At 59.2% G+C, this 21,328-nt stretch overlaps 1 long non-coding RNA gene across 1 annotated transcript; it reads left to right on the top strand.

Moving 5' to 3' along the window:
• Positions 1 to 687: 687 nt before the first annotated feature.
• Positions 688 to 20,036, top strand: LOC149128903 (uncharacterized). The gene is made up of 2 exons (XR_016225892.1): positions 688 to 912; positions 19,792 to 20,036. It is a non-coding gene; the product is annotated as an uncharacterized LOC149128903 (long non-coding RNA).
• The last annotated feature ends 1,292 nt before the right edge of the window (positions 20,037 to 21,328 follow it).

The raw sequence follows: 21,328 nt of genomic DNA, 5'->3' as shown, positions 1-21,328 counted from the left end.
GCTCTGCACTGGGCCCTGGAGACTGCCTGGGCCGAACCCCAAACAGCCCCCGCTCTGGGGGGGGGGGCTCTGCAGGCAGAGCAGAGGCTGCTGGGTAAGGAGGTTTAGAGCCACCTCCCATGGTCCAGCAGATAGAGGGTTAAATTCTGCTTTCCTGAGCCGCCCACTTGGGACACAGGCATCCCACATGGAGGGGGAGAGAGAGAGAGAGAGAGAGCTCGCACACGAGCCAGCTGGAGCCCCCCAGCTCCCCCAGTTCCAATCCAGTTCCCTGCTGATGCGCCTGGATGATGGCCCAAGTCCTTGGGCCCCTGCACCCACGTGGGAGAACTGGATGCAGTTCCTGGCTCCTGCCTTTGGCCTGGCTCAACCCTGGAAGATTCTCTCTCTCTCTCTCTCTCTCTCTCTCTGTAACTCTGCCTTTTGCATAAATAAAACAAGACCGTGCTCCGGCTTCCGTGAGCCTGTTTGCCCAGCTGTGGAGCAGGGCTGGAGAGCAGGAGTGAGCTCTGGGGCTCGGCCCGGAGCTCGGCAGGCCGGCAGCGGTGTGCTCCGTGGGAAGCTTATTACTCTGCAGAGAGCCCACGAAAAGCTGGAGCCGGTGCCGCCTGGAGACAGCCTCGGGGGAGGCGCCGGAGCGCCCGGTGCCCAGGCTGGGCTCAGCGCAGCAGGTGCACACGCATCCGCAGGGCATGACGTTCCCAAGGTCACATATGCTGCCACCAGTTGTGGCTAACAGGGGAAACTTGGCTCAGGAGACAGACGCCTGCAAGGCACTGCCCTCTGTGTGTGAGCCAGCGAAGAAGCAGGCGGCACAGGGGCTGCTTCCCAGGAGAACCGGCCCTGCCGAGCCCGCGGGGCCCCTCGGGAGACGAGTGAGACCCCTGGAGCTGCGGGGCGTCTCAGAAACAGGTCAGCGGCGAGCAGGGAGGGGACGCAGGGCGAGGAGCAGCCACGCTAGTGCGTCACTTCCTGGGTCTCGGTTCTGAGCCTGTGGCCGGCAGCTGACCACCGCGCGCAACCCGGCACGGACCGCGCCGTGAGCTGGCAGGTGCTGTCTCCTAGCAGTGGTGGGCAGAGACCCCCACAGCGGCTGCTGCCACACTGCCGTGCGCCCACTTTATAGAGGAGCCACTAAGGCCTCGCCGGGGACCCTCTCCGCGGTGGGCTCTGGACACCTTCCAGAAGGGGAAGCGGCGGCCGCCCGGTGGGGTGATGGCCTCCAGCCCAGGCAGGTCCGTGGAGCATTTGCGAGGGGCTGGCACGTGGGCTGGGGCCGGCAGCAGCCTGGTCAGGCTCTGGGCCTGCGTTCAGAAGCCGCCGAGCGGATGCTCTGACTCCTGCAGGAATTCCTGGGGTTGGGACGAGAGCCAGTGCTGCCTACGAGGCCAAGGTCACCGCCACCTTTACGCTTTCTCCCGGGTGCCCCCAGCCCCAGGGCTGCCCTGCCATCCCTGGTGCTGTCGAGGGGACGGTGGGGGCCAGGGGAGGAGAATGGGGGCTTCTGTGTGGTTCCAGCTCGTGGGGGTGTCCCTGGACAGCCAGGAGAGAAGCTTCCTGCACCCCTCCTCGCCTCCTCCCCTCCACAACGGCACAGAGGCACCGGCTGTTTCCACTCCGAGAATGGGGCATCGCTCTCTCTCTCTCCAAGCCTTTTGGTCCCAAGGCAGGGGCGCTAACACGGGGAGGCCGGGCCTTGCCCCTGCTCCTCCAGCCAAGGTTGGCAGGCCCCATGGTGCCAGGCAGCCCACCCTGGGTTCGGGTGAGGTGTGGCGTGGACAGGAGCCCCATGGCTGCCCACAGAGCTCCCGTCTGAAGGCCTGGTTCTCCACTTCTCCATCCGAGATCCAAGGGTTCTGGGCCCGGGGCAGGCTTATTCCCACGGCCATGGATCTTTCAGGCCATGAGGTCTCTATTTTTTATTTATTTTTGAAATTTCTTCAAAAGATTTATTTATTTATTTGAAAGGCAGAGTTAGGGAGAGAGAATCTTCCACCTGCTGGTTCACTCCCAGAATGGCTGCAATGGCCAGGGCTGGGCCAGGCTGAAGCCAGGAGCTTCCTCCAGGTCTCTCATGCAGGTGCAGGGGCCCAAGCACTTGGTCCATCCTCGTCTGTTCTCCCAGGCGCATTAGCAGGGAGCTGGATTGCAAGTGGAGCAGCCGGGACTCGAACCAGTGACCGGCAGCAATGCCAACGTTCTAATCTCCTGGATCTCTCACACGTGGGGTCTCAGATGCCTCCAGATGCCAGAGCTCACAGACAGCAGCACCCGTCTCTTCCAGCGGCCAGTCTCCCAAGCGGCTCAAATGCTCCAGGAACGTGAATTAATTAAGGCCAAATTAAATATTTTGCATTAGCTGAAAATATATTTGCTGCCCTACACTGCGCTAACTTGGATTCTGGATGGCGGCCTGACACCTGCCATTGTCACAGCTGAGATGGGTGACCCGAGGCTGTGAGAAGGTCGGGCTGGGAGGCACAGTGGGCAGGACCTGGGCTGGGGCACCTGCGTGCCCCACTGGAGAGCCTGGGTTCAAATCCAGACGCCTCGTGATTCCAGCTCCCTGCTCGGTGCAGCAGTCACGGCTTGAGGACTCGGGCTCCTGCCACCCACGGGGGAGGCCCGGATGGAGTTCCTGCCACTCAGCTTCTGCCCGGCCCAGCCCTGGTTGTTGTGGGCATTTGGGGAGTGAACCTGTGGATGGGAGCTTTCTGTCTGCATCCCCAGTAACTAGCTGGCTAACTAACTAGCTAACTGAATAGCTAACGGCAGTTGGGTTCCGTCCGTTGAGACGCACAGGGCGCTGGGGAGGAGTCCAGGGTCTCGGGGCTCGTCCAGTCTCAGTTCTGCTGCGTCTGAGCCGGGAGCTCACCCCATGGACCACATGTGCCAGCCCTTCCGAAGGGTCTGGGGAAGAGCCTGCCCTGGTCACTCACTCCGGGGGGGGGGGGGGCGGGGCCGTCTCATTTGAGGAGCGTGGGGTCCCAGGGGTCCTTCAACCTCTGACACCCAGGAGTGCGCGGTGCCTCTTGTCCAGTGTCCAGAGTCCTCCCTGCTCTGCCTTCCGCTGGAGCACGTTCCCCCGGGGAGCAAGCACGCCTCGGCCGGGGCGCACGTGTGAGCCAACAGTGACAGGGACGGGCAGGCAGGGCACCGGGACAGGCGACCCCGGGTCCCCGGATCCCCGCCTCCCGGAGCATCTCTATCTCACTCCTCCCCACCAGGCCGCGGTTTCCCTGGGGCGCTGGAGAGTGGTGGCGGGGCCCTGGGGGACTGGCTCGGGGACCCCCTGCTGACACCGGACTCCTGGTCCCATCTTCGAGTCCCTGCTGCTCCACTTCAGATCCAACTGCCTGCTAATATGCCCAGGAAAACAGCGGAAGATGGCCCAAGTGCTTGGTTCGAGTCCCGGCTGCTCCATGTCCCATCCAGCTCTCTGCTGTGGCCTGGGAAAGCAGTGGAGGACGGCCTAGTCCTTGGGCCCCCGCACCCACATGGGAGATCCAGAGGAGGCTCTGGGCTCCTGGCTTTGGATCAGCCCAGCTCCAGCCATTGTGGCCATCTGGGGAGTGACCCAGCAGATGGAAGACCTCTCTCTCTCTGTCCCTCCCTCTGTCTGTTAACTCTATCTTTCAAATAAATAAACAAAATCTTAAAACAACCACCTGTTTTGCAACCCATGCATGGGCGTTTCATAACAACGCGCACTTTCCATGAACTTTCTGAAGCTGCTGCCGCTTCTCCGCTGGGCCCCCGATGCTTGTCTGTCCTTGGGCTGACAGCCCAGTGAGTGGACGTGTGACAGCAAGTCTCCTTCAAATTTGTGTATTCACTTGAAAGGCAGAGTTACAGAGAGGCAGAGACAGAGAGAGAGAGAGAGAGAGAGAGAGAGGGTTCACTCCCCAAATGACCACGACAGCCAGAGCTGCACCAATCTGAAGCCAGGAGCCAGGAGCTTCTTCCAGGTCTCCCACGCAGGTGCAGGGGCCCAAGGACTTGGGTCATCCTCCACTGCTTTCCCAGGCCACAGCAGAGAGCTGATGGGAAGTGGAGCAGCCGGGACTCGAACTGGCATCCATATGGAATGCCGGCACTGCAGGTGGCAGCTTTACCTGCTGTGCCACAGCGCTGGCCCCCACAGTAAGTCGTGAAAAATCAGCTTTGTTCTTTTTGTGAGGAGTTTTGATTTCCCCCTTTCGGTTGTGGCAGATCGGTGGTTGTAGGTTTGCAGCTGTTACCCACACTCTGCGACCGCGGGGCTTGTGGGGCCGTGACAGGTGCCCGGGGAAGGGGCGGGGCCCGGGCTGGGGAGGCTGGAGAGCAGCTGGGGATCCGTGTCCAGCACCCAGAGCTGGGAGTGTTTTTATCACAGAACCTCGGAAGGGAAGGGAGCTGTTTCCAGCGTCTCACCTCAGCAGAGGCCTGTGAATGCGCAAGTCTTGTTTTTCACTCACAGCTGTTAACTCCTTAGCTGCCTGTCTCTCCTCTCCATCCTGTGGCCCTTGTAATTAAATTTAGCAAATCTCAGAATTATTTTCTCTCTACATCCCTTAAAAAGAAAGACAGAGTTACAGATGGAGAGGGGGAGAGGAGGGGAGGAGGAGAGGGAGAGAGGGGGAGAGGGAGAGGGAGAAGGTCTTCCATCCTCTGGTTCACTCCCCAAATGGCTGCAATGGTCAGAGCTGGGCCAGACTCAAGCCAGGAGCCAGGAGCTTCTTCCGGGTCTCCCATGTGGGTGCAGGGGCCCAGGGACTCGGCTTTCCCAGGCCACAGCAGCGGGCTGGATTGGAAGAGGAGCAGCAGGGACTGGAACTGCACTCACATGGGGCGCTGACATCACAGGTAGCAGCTTTACTCCGCGCCGCAGCGCTGGCCCCAAGAATCCTCGTCTTACCCGGTTCCCGCTGCCCCGGACTGGCTGCGTCAGCACAGGGGTCTGGTTCTCAGCGCCGCCCCAGGGCGCATGTCCTGGGTTCTCAGTGGGGTCTCTGGATTTCAGGGGGATGGACTGGGCCTGGGTCATTTTCTGCGGGCACAGATGTCTGCCCTGGTGCCTCTCCCTAGCCCAGGCTTTGTGCCTTACATACGTTTTCTTCATCGAGTCACATCTCTCACTAAAAGCTGGGTTAGGGCCAGTGCTGTGGTGTAGCACCTGCAGTGCTGGCATCCCACATGGGCGCTGGTTCAAGTCCTGCTGCTCCTCTTCCTATCCAGCTCTCTGCTAATGCACCTGGGAAAGCAGTAGAAGATTCTCCAAGTGCTTGGGCCCCTGCACCCACGTGGGAGACCCGGAAGAAGCTCCTGGCTCCTGGCTTTGGACTGGCTCAGCTCCAGCCAGTGTAGCCATCTGGGGAGTGAACCAGTGGGTGGAAGACCTTTTTCTGTCTCTCCCTGTCTCTGTAACTCTGCCTCTCAAATGAATAAATACAACCCTAAAAAAAAAAAAAAAAAAAAAAGATGTGCAGGTCCCAGACTGGAGTCCCTGGGTCTGACGCCTGGCGTCAGCGTCTGGCTCCAGCTTCCTGCAAATGCGGACCCCGGGAGGCGGTGACGAGGACCTCCTGCCACCGCGTGGGAGACCGGGATCAAGCTCCTGGTCCACAGAGACTTTAAAATTTTGAGTGAAATCTCGTTTATTTGATTTATTGACTGCTTTCATTTGAGAGAGAGAGAGAGAGAGCACTCTTGTGCAACTGCTGGTTCATTCTCCAAATGTCTGCAACGGTCGGAGCTGGGCTGGGGCCAAAGCCAAGAACCAGGAACTCAGTCGGGCTCTCCCACACGGGTGGCAGGCACCCAGCCACTGAGCCCTCGCTGCCGCCGCCCAGGGTGGGCGTTGGTGGACAGCTGGGGTCGTGGCAGGGGCGGGGCCTCCAACCCAGGCCCCCATCACGGGTGCAGATGGCCCAGCCAGGGGCTCAGCCTCTAGGCCAGACACCCCACCGCTCACTCTTCATGGCTTTGCATTCATCGCCATAACCAAGGCCCTGTTGCTTGTCTCAAGGGGACAACGACTTTTATCTCCTAGAGGTTCGCTTATTTATGCTCTATATTTCAGTATACGCTCAGTTTTCAGTTAATTTTTGCATAATGTGTGAGATAAGGGTTTTCAAGATTTTTAAGATTTGTTTATTTGAAAGAGTTACAGAGAGAGAAGGAGAGGCAGAGAGAGAAAGAGAGAGAGAGAGGGAGGGAGAGAGAGAGGAGAGAGAGGTCTTCCATCCACTGGTTCACTCCCCAATTGGCCGCAACGGCCAGAGCTGCACCAATCCAAAGCCAGGAGCTAGGAGCTTCTTCTGGGTCTCCCACGTGGGCGCAGGGGCCCGAGGACTTGGACCATCTTCTACTGCTTACCAGGCCACAGCAGAGAGCTGGATGGGAAGAGGAGTAGCTGGGACTCGAACCAGTGCCCATATGGGATGCCGGCACTGCAGGTTTTGGATTTACCTGCCAAGCCACAGCGCCAGTCCCAAGGGGTTTTTTTGTTGTTGTTGTTGTTTTTTTTGTTTTTTTTTCTTTTCATGTGGCTATCAGATTTTTTCAACCCCATTTGTTGAAAAAGAAAAATCTCTCCTTTCTCAGCTAAATCGCCTTCGCACCTTTGTCAAAAGGCACCCGGCCATGTCTGCAGTTCTGTTTCGGACTTGGCTCAGCTGGCCTGAGTGTCCGTCCTTGCTCCAGTCCCACACGTCTGGTTACTCTGACTTCATCATAAGCCTTAGAATCAGATGGTGTCCGTCCTCCAACTTTGCTCTTTTTAAAATCTCTGTTTTCCAGACACTTTACCGTTCCACGAAATTTTAGAATCAGTGATTGGATTTTCTTTGGGATCTCTTTAAACTCTAGATAAATGTGAGAGTGACTGACAGCTTCACAGCATTGAGTCTACAATCCATGAACATGGTATAGCTCTCCATTTCTTTAGGTTTTCTTTGACTTACTTCATTAGTGTCCTGGGGTCTTCAGCATACAGAGTTATGCTTCGGGAGTTTTTTGTTTGTTTTTTTTCAGTGCTATTCATTGGTTTAAATTCCCAATTATTCATTGTATAGGAACACAAGTTGTTTTGTGTGTTTTTATTGCTTTATATTCTGTGACCTTTTTTTAACTTATTAAGTTCTGTGGGACTTTGACTGTTGAACCTATTAGTTCTATGGGATTTTTTTTTTAATGTAGACAGTTGTGTTGGGTGGATAGAGACAGATTTCTCTTTCCTGGGTGCCTCCTTTTGGTTCCTTGCTGAGTAGGAGGTGGAGTGAACATCCTCGCCTCATTCCTGAACCTCAGCGGGGAGGGCCCATCTTCCCCGGGGGAGGACAATGTGGACAGTCCATCCACATCCCACACCACGGGCTGCCTCCCAGGGCCACTTTCTAGGGCTTTCAAAAGCCAAACTGAAGCAAAAGTGAAGTGCCGGGAACACGCTGGACTGTGCAATCCCAGGCCGGCCGGCCGAGGGCAGACCGTGTGCGAGCCCCTCGCCCAGCTGGCCGCTGCCCCAGGCCACCACAGCTGGCCGCTGGGTCCCCAGGAGCCACCCTGCGGGTGGGGGGCACTGAGCGGCTCCCGTGGCGTTTCCAGCACCAGCAGCTACAGGGAGCTCACGGGGGCAGGAGTGGGGCAGCTGTGGGGCCGTGCCCGCACAGAGGTGGTGGCTGGGGCAGGGTGAGTGGCCCGACCGTCCCAGACTGATGGCGCTGAGAGCCCGTGAGACGGGCTGCCCAAGGCTCTCCTCTGGCGTTTCAAGTTTTCTTGAGCCTTCAACGTCTCAGCAGGTCAATGACGTTTAGTACAAAACACTTCGCCTCCCGGCCCTGGTCCAGAGGCTCCTTCAACTCCTTTAAATGTTGCTTTGGGAATTCACCCGCCGACCACTAGGGGGCGGATCTGGTGACTTCCACCCGAGGTCATAGGCCCAGGGCAGGAGACCAGAAAGGACCCCTGCCCACACCCGGCCCCTTCCTGTCCCCATTCCTCTCAGATAACGAAACCAGGGTTTGGGCTTACTCGATATTTGAAGACAGCAATATTGGGGTTATACAAATCCTATTTAGTCTCTGCACAATGTACAACACTCCAGTTAGGTGGCCGGCGCTGTGGCAAAATGGGGTAAAGCCCCAGCCTGCAGCGCCTGCAACCCATATGGGCGCTGGTTCAAGTCCCGGCTGCTCCACTTCTGATCCAGCTCTCTGCTGTGGCCTGGGAAAGCAGTAGAAGATGGCCCAAGTGCTTGGGTCCCTGTACCCACATGGGAGACCCGGAGGAAGCTCCTGGCTTCCGCCTAGCCCAGGCCTGGCCATCCAGGCCGTCTGGGGAGTGAACCAGCAGATGGAGGACTCTCTCTCTCTCTCTCTCTCTCTCTCTCTCTCTCCCTCTGAGTTTAAAACAAACAGATCTTTTTGAAAAAGTATTTATTTTTATTTAAGAGAGAGAATTTTCGACCCATAGCTCAGTCCCCCGATGGCCGCAGTCGCCTGGCTGAAGCCCGGAGCCAGGAGCTTCTCCCTGGGTCTCACACTGACAGCAGTGACCGTTGCCTCCTGGGACACGCCAGCAGGGAGCTGGACCGGGGGCGGGGAAGCCGGCACTGGACCCGGCGCTTCCGTGTCCCAGGGGTGCCCACCCAGCTCTGCCACAGCCCCCGCCCCTTGTTTTTCTTCCGTAGTTTTGCGTTTCCCTGGTAGTGGTTTCTCCTACGTTTACTTGTTTGCTTTAGTGCCTCTGTTATGTGTCATTTTCACGAATTCATTGCCAGACTCCGCCGGGTGGTGTGTGCGACGTCACCTGCCTCTCACCTCGCCTGCCCGGACACATTCCGGCACAGATCCTTCCGGTTTGTTCCGTGGCTTCCGGCTGCTCTGCAGGCTGCTGGGACCTCCCTGGCCGGCCCCTGAGGACACTCCCCAGCCTCTCTGCGCTCTGGACTCTGGACGGATGGAGCGCGTCCCCGGGAACCCTCGGCAGGGGGTGCAGGAGAGCTTAATGTTTGTAATGATGTAGAAGTTTTTAAAGATTTATTTATTTATTTGAGAGACAGAGTTACAGACAGAGAGGGAGAGGGAGAGAGAGAGAGAGGTCTTCCATCCGCTGGTTCACTCCCCAGATGGCCACACAGCTGGAGCTGTGTCGATCCGAAGCCAGGAGCCAGGAGCTTCTTCCGGGTCTCCCACGCGGGTGCAGGGGCCCGAGCACTTGGGCCATCTTCCACTGCTTTCCCAGGCCACAGCAGGGAGCTGGACTGGAAGAGGAGCCCATATGGGATGCTCACGGCACAGGCAGAGACTTAGCCCACTGAGCCACAGCACTGGCCCCTCAGTCTGGAAACTGAACATTTAATTCGGAGAAATCTACTTGCTAGTGCGGTGGGTGACAGCCTCTTGCCGTTTCTCTGTTCGTTCTGGGGCTCCTTACGTTGGGTGTCGGAGCGCCCAGGATGAGTCTCACTGCCCTGGCTCTGCCTGGCCCTGGGCGCTGACTTCCGGGGCGTGTCCTCATCTCCAGCTTTTCCCCCCGCTCCTCCACGGAGCTTTCAGTCTATGCCGCCATTGTTCCCCCCCACTCCTCCACGGAGCTTTCAGTCTGTGCCGCCATTGTTCTTTGCGACACTGTCCTGGTCCCGGCCTTGTTTGCCTTGGTGTTGCCTGCTCTGCATCCCGTTCCTTACCTGTGCGCTGGAAGCTTCACTCCGTGCCCTTGGCCTTGGGCATCTGCACACAGAGGCGCCGGGCCTCCCTGCCGGGTGTCAGGGCCCCGTCCGTCCCCTGGGCAGCTCCGGCCCTCGTCCCCAGCGTCTTTGACGCCTGGAGGATTGTTTTTGTCCCTCCTGCCTGCGGCTCATCCTGAGGCAGCCCGAGGTGGCCGTGTGGGATGAAGACTCTCCCTGCTTCCTCTGTTGCGTGGAGAGGCCCCTGCCTGGTGCTGGCCCCGGGGCCGTCACTCCTACCCGCTCCACTCTGGGGGACGGTGCTGGCGGCCGCCTGCTCTGTGAATTCTCTCCACGAAATGCCGGTGGTTCAGCCCGCAGCCGGGACTCCGCCCCCAGGCCCTGGGGGTCCCCGGGCTCCTGCGCTTCGTCTGCGTGGGCTCTCACGCACGAGTGTGCTCTCCAAGTTCACGTCGTCCTTCCACGGCCCATGGCCGTTTCCTTTACGGGGGGGGGGGTCATTTTAAAGGGGACCGAGGGACAGAGCAGGGATAAATACCCATTATTTATAAAGATTTCTTTATTGATTTGTTTGAAAGGCAGAGAGAGAGGTCTTCCATCTAGGCCAGGCCGAAGCCAGGAGCCAGGAGCTTCTTCCGGGTCTCCCACGTGGGCGCAGGGGCCCCAGCACTTGGTCCCTCCTCCGCTGCTTTCTCGGGCGCATCAGCAGGGCGCACCTGCTCTGCTTCACCCCTGCTGTCTCCAACCAGAAACTGCAACTGCAGGGTTTTTTTTTTTTTTTTTTTTTTTTTCCTGAATCTAAAGCTCTCTGCGGCTGTTTTTCGGCTCTGTCCTCTGAGCCTCTGCTCCGTAGCTTTCCCTTGGTGGGCTCAAGGCTGTGGGGACCCCAGCAGCCCAGGTCAGGTCGGGGTCTGGCCCCCTGGCGAGTGGCCTGTTGGTTTCTGCCCAGGGCCTAGGGTCCATGTTGTAAATGTTCAATTCTTGCTGTGGGGAGCAAAGTGATCTCAATTTTAAAAATGTAAGCCCCACGCCCACTCCCTGCAGCCTGTTCGCACGCACCCCCAGCCCGGCCCAGGCCCAGGCCCAGGCCCAGGCCCAGGCCCGCGCTTGTCCTCAGCTTCACCCCGGCTCGGAAGGACCTGGACGGGGCGGCTCTGGCTCGCGTGGCGCCTGCTCTGTGGGGCCCAGGGCTGGGAACGCTGGTCCCCCGGCGGCCCTGCCGAGACCACCGCCCCGGAGGCCACGCCCCCGGGCCACGCCCCCAGGCCGCGGCCGGCCCTCTCGTCTGCTGCACCGGCTTCCAGCGCCTCCTTTGTGCTGGTCCCTGGGGAGCCGCCTTTCTTCCGTGCTGGCTCAGCCGCGCATTTGAAAGGATGTTGGCTGCGTTTTCCCGCAAGTGGAGGGGGGCGGGGGTTCTCCGCGGTGCTGCAGGAACGGACGTCCCACGTTTTCTGGTTGCTGTTGAAACCTGAATTTTGCATCTCCTCCTTCCCCAGAGACCCCATGAATATCGGGGACGTGGGGTCCTTCCGGGCAGCCCAGCTGGCAGAGGCGAGGACCCCGGCCCTACCCTTGGGCCCCGCGTCCCAGATCCGTCCTGGCCTGGACCCCCGACCTTGGGGTCCCTCTGGCACCTGGGCCGCCCTCCCCTCCCACACCCACCCCTGCTCACGGCTCGGTCCCACCCCGCTGCCCAAGTGCTTTGCCCCTGGAGTGTCACTGTGCCTCCTCCCTCAGACTGGCACTCCCTGGGGCCAGGGGACTTGGTGCCCTCCCGGTGTCTCCTGCATCGGACCACACAGCCCTGCAGCCGCTGCCTCCGAGCCGGAGATTTTGCAAAACTAAAGCGTTAGGGCCCCGTCAGGAAACCCAATCTTCACGTCCTCCGTCCCTGGCTTTTTCGTAGGGGTGTGGTGGTGGCTGTGGGGATGGAAGGGACACTGAGTCGGCCGGGGCGAGGCCAGAGGGTCAGGCTCCTGGCGGGTGAGCGAGCCTCGCCTGCTAGGACAAAGCTCAAAGTGGGCAGGGCCCCGGTGGTGATGCTGGGTCCCTGGGGCGTCAACCCTGGGGGGGCGGGGTCAGGGGGACCCACAGCTCCCCCCCCCCCCGTGTGACCTGCAACCTGCTCTAAAATTGTCTTAAAAAAAAAAAAAAAAAAAAAAGGAAATGTGCCGGCGCCGCGGCTCACTAGGCTAATCCTCCGCCTTGCGGCGCCGACACACCGGGTTCTAGTCCCGGTCGGGGCGCCGGATTCTGTCCCGGTTGCCCCTCTTCCAGGCCAGCTCTCTGCTGTGGCCCGGGAGTGCAGTGGAGGATGGCCCAAGTGCTTGGGCCCTGCACCCCATGGGAGACCAGGAGGAAGTACCTGGCTCCTGCCATCGGATCAGCGCGGTGCGCAGGCCGCAGCAGACATTGGAGGGTGAACCAATGGCAAAAGGAAGACCTTTGTCTCTGTCTCTCTCTCTTTCTATCCACTCTGCCTGTAAAAAAAAAAAAAAAAGGAAAAGGAAAAGCAGAGGGGACTCGCCCCCTGGCTCCTGCCCGGTCCCACCCCTCCCCCAGGGGCACAGGCCTCCAAGACCTGATTTTGGGGACAGAGTGGGACTGGTTATGTGACTCCCCAGACCTGTGGGCCCAAGAGCCAGAGACGCACGTTCAACAGCTTTGTCCCCTGTGAGTCCCTTGGCAGGTGCAAAGGGGCAGCGCCATGAGCTCAAAAACCACTTTCCCTGGGGCCGGCGCTGTGGCGCAGCGGGTAAAGCCACCGCCTAGACGCCGGCAGCCCATAGGAGCACGGGTTCAAGTCCCAGCTGTTCCACTTCCAATCCAGCTCCCTGCTAATGTGCCTGGGAAAGCAGTGGAGGATGGCCCAGGGGCTTGGGCCTCTGTCACCCAGTGGTCAGCTGCTGTGGCCATTTGGGGAGGGACCCAGTGGGTGGAAGATCTCTCGCCCTCTCTCTGTGTAACTCTTTCAAATAAAATAATTCTTTAAAAAAAAGAAAGGAGAAGCACTTTCCCCCTGCATCTGAACAGCCTCGTTTCCCTGACGGTTTTTTTTTTTTTTTTTTAAGATTTATTTATTTATTTGAGAGGCAGAGTTACACACACAGAGAGAGAGAGAGAGAGAGAGGTCTTCCATCCGCTGGTTCACTCCCCAATTGGCCACAGTGGCTGGTGCTGCGCCAATCTGAAGCCAGGAGCCAGGAGCTTCTTCTGGGTCTTCACGTGGGTGCAGGGCCCAAGCACTTGGGCCATCTTCCCCTGCTTTCCCAGGCCATAGCAGAGAGCTGGATCAGAAGTGGAGCAGCTGGGACTCGAACTGGCGCCCACATGGGATGCTGGCTCTTCAGGCCACAGCGCCGACCCCTGCCTTGACTGTTGATGTAGCTAAGATGGCAAAGGAGACTTGCGTCCCATTTGCTTTTTTTTTTTACTGTAAAATTTATTTTTTAGTCATTTGAAAGACAGAGACACAGCCAGGGGAGGCGGGCAGGCCAGGAGCAATCTCCTGTGTCCCGGTTCAGTCACTCCCCAGATGCCGGCGACACCAGCGCTGGGCCGAGCCAAGGCTGGGAGCCGGGAGCTGGCTGGGTCTCCCGCAGGGGAGCCGGCACCCGCTGCCCACAGGGGCCAGCAGCAGGGTGCGGAGCGGAGCGGGGACCAAGCCAGGCACGGACACGGGACCGCAGCTGCACCTCGTTCCCGCCCGGTGCCCCTGCGGCTCCGGATTAGATGCGGGCGTCCGACCTCCCGCAGCCGGGCCCCCGGGTTTCCTCCCTGCAGCTGAGTAAGCTGTGGACCCAGCGGGGTCTGAGGAGCTGAGCCAAGCCCGTCCGGGCCACCCCTCACGGTGAAAGGAAGCCCTGGTGGCCCGGCGCAGAGCAGGAGGCCAAGAATTCTGTGAAGAGTGCGTGGGTGTGCAAGTGTGTGCGTGGGTGTGCAAGTGCGTGGGTGCATGTGTGGGTGGGTGCGTGAGCGAGTTCGTGGGTGCGTGGGTGTGGGGGGGTGCATGCGTGAGTTCATGGGTGTGTGGGTGCGTGTGTGAGCCAGTGCGTGGGTGTGTGAGTGCGTGCGACAGTGCATGGGTGCACGAGTGTGTGAGTGCGTGCGTGCGTGAGTTCGTGGGTGTGTGGGTGCGTGTGTGGGTGGGTGAGTGCCTGAGTGCGTGTGTGGGTGGGTGCATGTGTGGGTGGGTGCGTGAGCAAGTTCGTGGGTGTGTGGGTGTGTGTGTGGGTGGGTGAGTGCCTGAGTGCATGTGTGGGTGGGTGCGTGAGCGCGTGTGTGGGTGCATGTGTGGGAGGGTGTGTGAGCGAGTTCGTGGGTGCATGGGTGTGGGGGGGTGCGTGCATGAGTTCGTGGGTGAGTGCCTGAGTGTGTGTGGGTGCGTGAGCGCGTGTGTGGGTGCATGTGTGGGAGGGTGTGTGAGCGAGTTCGTGGGTGCGTGAGTGTGTGATGCGAGCGTGAGCCAGCGCATGAGCGGGTGTGTGACTGCGGGAGTGTGTGCTTGTCCGGCGCTGCTTGGCGCGGGCCTACACCCCTACACCCAGCTCGCATTCCTGGGAGGCCCAGCCACAGGGCGAGCAGATTTCGAGACCTCCCCCCACCCCAGGTTTGGGTCCCTTGAAGGCAGAGCCAAGCCGGCGCCGTGGCTCAATAGGCTAATCCTCCACCTTGCGGCGCCGGCACACCGGGTTCTAGTCCCGGTCGGGGCGCCGGATTCTGTCCCGGTTGCCCCTCTTCCAGGCCAGCTCTCTGCTATGGCCAGGGAGTGCAGTGGAGGATGGCCCAGGTGCTTGGGCCCTGCACCCCATGGGAGACCAGGAAAAAGCACCTGGATCCTGGCTCCTGCCAGGATCAGCGCAGTGCGCCGGCTGCAGCGGCGGCCATTGGAGGGTGAACCAGCGGCAAAGGAAGACCTTTCTCTCTCTGTCTCTCTCTCACTGTCCACTCTGCCTGTAAAAAAAAAAAAAAAAAAAAAAAAAAGGCAGAGCCTTAGGGAAGCACTTGAGGGTGGGGGCAGAGACACAGGTGGCTCAGGGAGGCGTGGGCGGGCTCCCCGCGGGGAACTCCAGACGCAGAACTGCCTTTGGGAAGTGGGGAGCATCCATGCCCCCTGCCCCCCTCCCCGCTCCCGAGCTCCTGCCCCCCCCCCCGCCTCTGTAAAGCTCCCCCGCCCCACCTCTGGCACCTCTGGCTTCCGGAGGCCCTGGGGGGAGCCCGGAGCTGCTCGCACCTGCTGCAGGGGCAGTGCCAACAGGAGGCGGATCCCTGCAGCCGGCCGGGGCCAGAGGGGGCACAGACAGTGCCTGCCACGCTCCCCGAAGCTCACGGCGGCCGGGAGCCGCGGAAAGACAGGAAGAGCAGCGGCCGGACTCAGGGCTGCAGCCCAAGGAGGCTGGCTGGCAAGCTGGCTCAGACTTCACGCATACCCCCCTTCGTTCCTCCGCGGCCCCTGGATGTCGACTTGGCGGCTCCTCGGGGTCAGGCGGAGTGGTGTCTTAGGACTGGTTCCTAAGCTGGCCGAGTCACTTTCCAGCTTCGGTCCTGAGTCTTCTTTGCTATCCGGGGACGGAGGCCGGATGCCACCCACGGCCGTGACAGCATAACCCCGGAGCCCTGCAGGGGGTCCAGCCCCCGTCTGGCAGCCAGGAGCACCTAAGAAGGAACTCGCCCGCACCTGCCTCCCCCTGCACTCAGCCGGCACCCCTGCCGGCCCTGGGCAGTGGCCAGGACAAGAGGGAGGCTCAGGTCTGCAGGCCCAGCGGGAGCCACCCTGAGGCTCCTCCCGTGGGTGGCACCGTGGCCTGCTGGGTCTTGGAAAGCCTCCCGGAGGAGGTGCTGCTGAATGCTCACCCCAAGGCCTCTGGGCCCCAGATGTGAGCTTCTGGCACCGGCCAGGCCTGGCTAACCCCCTAACTGGCTGCTTGGCAAGGGACACTGGCAAACCCAGGCTTACTCTGGGCCATTTGCATATCATTTGCATCTATCTGCATATGTGGTGGCACAGCCTGGTCTCTTATGCATTTAAATTGCAAGTTATTTGTCTCTTTTTGAAAGCTCTCCGTTTTTTTTTCCCCAAGGGGAGCTGGCTCCCTCTTCCCGGCCTGCCCTTGTGCCGCAGGCTCTGAGCGGGGCCCAGTGAGGTGTGGGCTGTAGACCTTGGGGTGCAGGGTGTGCTGTGGGTCTGGCTTTTGGAGAGCCCATCATTTTTAAGGGACTTTTGACAGATTGACGCAGAAGGAAGTGTTGGGAATGTGCTCCCTGGGTTGCCGATGGGGAAACTGAGGCAGAGAGATTTTTTTTTTAAGTGAGAGGCCCAAACTCACAAACCACGTGGGAGGCAGGACCACGGTCGGGTCTGGGCTCCTGATTTCTGGTCGCACATCGGGAGGGCCCTTAGACTCCATCTCTGTGCAGACCCAGTGAGGGCTGGGGACCTGCCCCAGGCCACCCAGCTGGCCCAGGAAGCAGCACTGACCCCACTGCCCTGCCTGAAGACAGCAGGGCCCCGGCCAAGGCGTTTGCTGTGGCCGCTGTGTCAGGACCTGGTCAGCAAGACAGGGGCCGAGCAGGAGCCCTCCCTGGCCCCTAAGTGGTCACTTTCCAGAACCACAGTTTGGGTCATCTCAGGGGGCGTCAGTCCCAGGTCCCCGACAAGACGGCGAGAACCAAACGTGGGGGTGTCAGCGTCTTCTCAAACGGGCCGGCGGGGGACAGGCAGGGAAGACGCGGGCCGGCGTGGGCCCAGCCCACCATCGGGGCAACCAGCGACGGTGTCTTGTAGGAAGAGAACGGTGTCAGTTCTCGCCCGCTGAGCACGCCGCCACGTGTGGACGTGGCGTGGGGCTTTTGCGTGGGTTGCTTTCACCCTCATCCTGCAAGATAAGGTCACCGCTGAGCCTGGCTCAGGGTCACCCAGTGAAGCGTCAGGGGGGAGACTGGACATCAGGGTGGCCGGCTCCAGACGCCCACACAGGGCCTGTGCGTTCCATTTAGCCAGTGTCACTCCCAAGGTCAAGTCTGAATAACCGAGCGCTAAGTTAGGCCTTAAGATGAACAATGTGGTGCTGGATCAAGCCCGGATTTGCTGGGGTAGAGGAACAATTTATGCCAGATTAATTTCTTGCCGGTTACAATGATAAAATCTGGAAAAAAAGGAACAAGCCAGCTTTGTCTGAAGGCACTGAGGAGTGACCCAAAACTGACAGAAACCGGCAGGGCTGTGGCCCCTGACAAGGAGGTGCAAGGCCGAGAGAGGCACTCCTCTGGCTTCCCCAAGGCCGCCCCACCGTGGGCAGGGACAGAACACAAGCACAACAGGCGGAAGTGTAGACTTTGGAGCCCAAGGCCTCCGAGCAGCTCAGAACTGAGCCGCAGAGGGACAGCCTGGATGGATGTGGCAAGGGGCGTGGCTTGGGGTGTGGTTTGGGGCGTGGCATGGGGCATGGCTTGGGGTGTGGCATGGGGCATGGCTGCGGGAGGCACAGCCCGGAGCCTGCAAGAGCTGGGTGGAGGTTTCCGAGGCTGCCTGATAACCCAGGAGGAGGACTTCCTGGTCCAAATCTCACCAACTCAGAGATCTTGGTGAACACAAGGGGAGACCTTGATGTGAAGAGCAGGCCCCAAAGTGAGCCCCCGACAAAGCCGACACATCAGCCCTGCACAAGGTTGGGGGGAACGGCCACGACCAGACAGCACGCAGAAGTCGTCACAGGACGCTGACGCAGTCCTGAATCTCCACATGGCATCATTCGACAATGTCTAACGTAAAACTTAAAATCACTAGACACATAGAGAAACAGGGAAATACCACACCGAGTCAACATTAAAACAGTAAAGTCACAGGGACAGGGTGGCCTAGTGGTCAGAGGCTGTGGCTGGGACAGCTGTGTCCCTCATGAGAGCCCCTGGGGTCAGTGTCCAGCCCTGGCCCCTGACTCCCGCTTCCTGCTACTGCAGACCCTGGGAAGCAGCCGTGACGGCTCAGGTCATTTGTTCCTGCCCTCAACGTGGGAGGCTTGGCTGAGTTCCTGGCTCTGAATTTAGCTTGGCCTAGGCTGTTACAGGTGTCTGGGGAGTGAACCAGCAGATGGAAGATTTCTGTCTTCCTCCAGAGTTAGAGGTAGAGAGGGGGGAGAGAGAGAGAGAGGGAGAGAGAGAGAGAGAGGTCTTCCATCTGCTGGTTCACTCCCCTAATGGCTGCAATGGCCAGGGCTGGGCCAGGCCAAAGCCAGGAGCCAGGAGCTTCCTCTGGGTCTCCCACGCAGGTACAGGAGCCCAAGGACTTGGCCATCTTCCACTGCTTTCCCAGGCCACAGCAGAGAGCTGGATGGGAAGTGGAGCAGCCGGGACTTGAACCAGCACCCATATGGGATGCCGGCACTGCAGGTGGTGGCTTTACCTGCTACACCACAGCACCAGCCCTGACTTTGTGTCTTTATAAGAAATTTGTTTAGGAATGTACAGGATTCAAGAGTCCCGGCAGTGGACCGAGGGTGTGTCTTAACTCTGAGGCTCAGTTCGTGGCCCTGAAGCAAGCTCTCCACGTGGGCGAGCCACGGAGGCCCCTCCCTGCCCCGAGCTACACACACACGGCCCAGAGCAGGGGAATCTCAGGGCTTCCTCAGTTTCCCAGGGCTTCTGGAATCAAGTGTCACGGCCAAGCGGCTGCAACAGCAGAGCCGTGTGCCGTCCTGCAGCCACAGAGGCGGGGAGCCCGACCAGAACCCTCCACGTCGCTCTCCCACATCCTGGGACAGCCGGCACCACTGCAGTCTCCGCCCCCACCAACACGCGGCACCCCCCACCCCGTGTCTCTCCTAAACGTGGAAGGGCCCACCATGCTGGACTGGGGTCCAGCCCGACGCCATCCTAACACCCTATTTCCAACAAAGCCTCGTTCTGGGAAGCTGCAGGTTGGGGCTTCAGGGTGTCTCCCTTGGGGGAGACGTGATTCAGTCCATAACAGAGGGATACAGAGTTGTTTTTAAAAGCTCCATGATGAACTTTAGACTGAGAAATACAATACCTGGAATTCACCTTCCATTCAATAAAATCAAAAGTATATTGACTCTAAATTTGAACTCACCAAGGGCTCTCAGGTTTGAAGGTTGCTCAGTAGAAATTATCTACGACACAGCACAGAAAGAAAAAGGAACAGAGCTTCAGGGAGCCGAGGGACAGGATAAAGAGGCATAGCCTACTTTTAACTGGAGTCCCCGAGGAAGAGGCAGAGAGACAATGGGGTGGGAAGATATTTGAGGGGCCGGCACTGTGGCACAGCGGGTAAAGCCACCACCTGTGACACCGGCATCCCACATGGGTGCTGGTTTGTGTCCCTGTTGCTCCACTTCTGATGCGTCTCCCTGCTAATGGCCTGGGAAAGCAGCCCGAGTGTCTAGGCCCCTGCCCCCACATGGGGGGCCTGGATGAACTTCCTGGCTTCTGGCTTCAGCCTGGCCCAGTCTTGGCTGCCATGGCCACCTGAGGAGCGAACCAGCACATAGATTTCTGTCTCTGTCTCTGTCTCTCCCTCTTTAAAAAAAATTGATTGGAGGCTTGTGTTGTGGTGCGGTGGGTCAACCACCTGCAACACCGGTTTCCCACATGGGTGCCAGTTCCAGTCCCGGCTGCTCCACTTTCAGTCCAGCTCCCTGCTAATGCACCTGGGAAAGCAGAGGAAAATGGCTCAGGTCCTTGGGCTCCTGCACCCAAGAGGGAGACCCAGATGGAGTTCCAGGCTTTTGGCTTCAGCCTGGCCCAGCCACGGCCATTGTGACCATTTGGAGAGTGAACCAATGTATGGAAGGCCTCCCTTTGTCTCTTGTGTGTCTCCCCCACCCCAACTCTGCCTTTCAAATAAATACATCTCTAAAAAATTGATGAGATACGGGTTGAGACCACTCCAAGTGTGACTGAAAACCAAATCGACCTACAGATGCAGGAAATCCAATGCCCCCCCAACCAGAATAAATAAAAGTAAACCACATGAGGGACTTCAAAAACCTTGTGGGAAAAGTTGGAGTTTAAAAAATAATTGAGGGATGGTGCTGTGGTGTAGTGGGTAAAGCCGGCATCCCACATGGGCGCCTGTTCGAGTCCTGGCTGCTCCTCTTCCGATCCAGCTCTCTGCTGTGGCCTGGGAAAGCAGTGGAAGATGGCCTAAGTCCTTGGGCCCCTGCACGTACGTGGAAGACCTGGAAGAAGCTCCTGGCTCCTGATAGGCGCAGCTCCAACCATTGTGGCCATCTGGGAAGTGAACCAGCAGATGGAAGACCTCTCTCTCCTCTCTCTCTCTCTCTCTCTCTCTCCCCATCTCTACCTCTCTCTGTAACTCTGACTTTCAAATAAATAAATTTTTTAAAGTTTAGTTTGATGCGGTAAGTCTTGAAGTCCACATAGTTTCTTCGTAATGTGCATTTCCCATGAGTTTTTTGAGCTGAAAACCCTTGCATTTATAAGCGCATCACGGTCAGAGGGCTGGAAAGCAGGGATGGGAGAAGGACAACAATGCTATGAGGGACTGCAGACTGCCCACAAGGACAATGCGAGTCCACAACAATGGGACGGCGTTGACCGATCTCACGTGTGGAGCCACAGTGGCATCAGGAAACCTCTTTCCAATGGAAAAGCAGGCACAGTTACAGACAACACAGAGGCCTTGTCCAGAGCAGGGAGTGCGAGAGGCCTTGTCCAGAGCGGGGAGTGCGAGAGGGCGTCTCAGATTAGAGCGACTCTGCCGGGCAGGAGCAGTCAGCCCCGAGCGTGGAAACCGGCGCTTACGACGGCGGCTTTCGTCCCCTTAACGTCAGGAAGACGCGTGAGCTCTCGGGAGCTAAAGTGACAACGCGTTCTGGGACCACGTGCAGAAGAGCGAGGTCTCCGAGCACAGCTACACAGACGGCTGGCACTGGGCACCGCCGGCACCAGCCCTCCCCGCACGTGCAGCCTGTGGCGCTCGCCCCCCCCGCCGAAGTGTGCAGCAAATTCTGCTCTTTCTTAACCCCCAGGCCTGGCTGATTGGTTGCATCAGGGACTGCACCGGGGGCGGCGCCCTGGTGGCACCGGCACTGTGGCACAGCCAGGCAAGCCGCCACCTGTGACGCCCACATCCCGTATCTGGACAGTGGTTCGAGTCCCGGCTGCTCCTCTTCCCACCTGGCTCCCTGCTATGGCCTGGGACAGCAGCGGAGGACGGCCCAGCTGCTTGGGCCCCTGCCCGCGTGTGGGAGACCCCATGGGCTGCTGGCTCCTGGCTTTGGTCTGGCCCAGCCATCTGGGGAGGGAGTCAGGAGATGGAGGCGCTCTCTCTCTATTCCCTCTCAGGCTCTGCCTTTCAAACAAATACTTTTTTTTTCCTTTTTTACGAAAGAGACCCCCCCTTGCTGAGTCAGCAGCCAGCACCTTTGGGCGTTATTGGCTGTGGACGTCCTGAGGATCTAACTCAAGTCCCCTCCCCCTTCTCTTGAGCTGTCTGCCTTCTCTCTCTCTCTCTCTCTCTCTCTGTGTGTGTGTGTGTGTGTGTGTGTGTGTGTGTGTGTGTGTGTGTAAGTCTGCTGCATCCCTGGGCCGTATTTGTGTCGTGGGTGGTGACAGGGCCACACACGACACACCTGTGTCAATACAGTTACCAGGGGGGACGAGCCCAGGGGCTGCCGGCTC

The sequence above is a fragment of the Oryctolagus cuniculus genome, chromosome 1, assembly GCF_051225735.1.
Source record: "Oryctolagus cuniculus isolate XC-2025 breed Fujian yellow rabbit chromosome 1, ASM5122573v1, whole genome shotgun sequence".
Classification (NCBI taxonomy): Eukaryota; Metazoa; Chordata; class Mammalia; order Lagomorpha; family Leporidae; genus Oryctolagus; species Oryctolagus cuniculus.
Note: the sequence above shows the minus strand (reverse complement) of the source record. Positions and strands in the feature narration are given on the sequence as shown.